This window comes from Zonotrichia leucophrys, chromosome 15, assembly GCF_028769735.1.
Source record: "Zonotrichia leucophrys gambelii isolate GWCS_2022_RI chromosome 15, RI_Zleu_2.0, whole genome shotgun sequence".
Classification (NCBI taxonomy): domain Eukaryota; kingdom Metazoa; phylum Chordata; class Aves; order Passeriformes; family Passerellidae; genus Zonotrichia; species Zonotrichia leucophrys.
Window position 1 is genome coordinate 10520042 of NC_088185.1, and position 2390 is coordinate 10522431.

Genomic DNA, 2390 nt, shown 5'->3' on the forward strand with positions numbered 1-2390 from the left:
GCAGCGGGGCACTGTTGTTCCCTGGCATTTGGCTCCAGAATAACTAGCTCTTTAGTATGCAGTGGATGCTATGCAGCCACTGGGATCCCAAGATTAATTTGTCTAGAAAAAGAGATACATGAAGAACCTCCAAAAGGAATTTGTGGGAGGATGTACTCCAGATGCTCTCAACTGCTAAGGTTTGTTCCCAGCTGAAACCCAGATACAGGTGTTGTGGACAGCCAGGTTTCTGCTTTGTGCTCTCACTCTGTCCCATTACAGCTTTTTCAGCTGCTGCTGCTGTTTTGTTACTCAGTTCTGTAACATGGCCCCTGTCTGCACTGCTATTGCCTCTGTTAGTCAGGCCGTTTCATGCCCTGATCCCTGACGTGCTCTCCAAAGTGATGAATCACACCTGCACTGGTGAGTCCCTTCTCACTAATGAGACATATGCTCCAAATTCTGCAGTGCTCAGTTGATTGAGGCAAGGAGCTACAACCCACCTGTAGTCAGAAATGGCACTACAGTCCTCAGGAATAGCTCAAAAGACCCCAAGGAGGGTGAGGGCAGTGTTAGTCAAACTAGCAAAGAATTTTATCTGTGGGACTTCCTCACAACAATGCCTCATCAGCACCAGCTGGAACTCCAAAAACAGCAGCCTCTCTAGAAGCAATGTTACATCCTGATGGAATTAACTCCCCAAGACATGGAACTATTGAGAAATATTCCTTTCAGCCTCCTGCTACCTCTGAGATTCCTGGCAGAAGAACCCCTGTAGCAGCCATGGCTCCAGCAATGCAGGTGCAGTAGGGAAAGCCAGGAGTAATATTCCAGCCATGAGTAGCGATTCTGCACTGCTGACAACAAACAGGAGCAGCCTGTTCTGAAATAAAAACCAGCCCGCAACAAAACCCCAAAAGGTACCTTGGCTATAATTAGGAGCTGAAATGACACTGCAGGTTTGAGTGGAAAGTTGGGGCTTGACAAACGTCCCTGCCATGAATCCCTTCAACAGCCCATTTAGCCACCACAACAGCTGCTGCCAAGTGTCCTGAGCAGGACAGGGGCAGAGGGGCCAGCCTCTTCTGCTCTCTGCCATCCATGGGATGGATGGAGGGCACCTTGGGCAGGAATTGCACATGGCTGCTGTGCATCTGGTGCTGATAGCACAGCTGATGAGATGAAGCAACGCTGAGCCAGGGCTGCAGCATTTTCCTCTTTCCATGGCAGCTTTGCCCTGACCAGCACTGTATCTATAGTGGTGGGGGCACAGGCTGCAATGGGACCCCAGGCTGCAGAGAAGTTGCACTTGTATTGTTGCAGAGAAGATTGTCATCCCATAGTAACTGCTGTGCATGTGCCAGCAAGAGCAGAGTGAGCATGAGTAAGCTTATTATGCGATAATCACACCTTCATCTTTCTGGGTAGATAAACTGCTGAGGTATCCAAGTCTGGCAGTGAGGCACAATCACTGTCTGAGGATGAGCAAGAAGCAACTGGGACCTTTCCCCATTGGAAACATGTCTGATTTGATGCCATTATCTCTTTCTGTTTTTAAACAGAACATCGTTACTGAACCACCTGTTGCCACTTAATTACCTGTGTTTGATTACAAATATGTTAAGTTATTGGCTTTTTAGGTACAAACTCCTTCATTTTTATATCCTTGCATGATGTCTCCTAGCAAAGCTTTTATGTCCATTTCAAAAGCTGCATTAAAACTTCTCCTGTGAGCTGTGTCAGGGACACAGCAGCCCAGCCCCCTGTCCTGAACTTTGTGAAATCTGGATCAAGACTTTGAATCCTCTCTGCTATAGTGATCAGACCTATAGGTGCCGACCTATGGGACAGTGTCGGTAGGCTGAGCACACGGGTGGTGCACTCAGGTGGGCCACGACCCCCAAACCGTGCTGGGTCCTGGCTGCGGTGTGAAGGAAGTGTCCGAGGGGCACACGTGTGGGCAGGGGGGTCACCCCGCGGGGCAGGGTGCTCACCTTCCCGGCTCTGCCCTCGGAGGCGCTGAGCTCCTTCCCTGGGAGCTGAGGGAGCTGAGGCAGTCAGGCCTCCCCCACCGTCGCCCCCGGGACGCCGCCAGCCTTGCCGTCTGCGCCGCCGGGGGCGATGGTCCCGCGACTCCCGCCCGCCGCCGCGCCGGGGGCTGCGGCCCTCGGGCCCCCAGCGCCGTGCCCGGGGCTGCCGGGCCCTGCACGCCCGCCACGCTGCGGGAGCGCCGCCCGCCGCCGCCCGCACCCCTCGGCGGCGCCGCTTCGCCTGCGGCGCGCCCCGGCCCGAGCCGGCCCCCGGCGGGGGGAGGCCCCGGCTCACCTGGAGAGGCGGCGGCGCGGAGGGTGGGGGGGCAGAGCCCCGGAGGGGGAGACGGTGCCCGCCAGCCCCCGCCGGAGCGCCCCTGC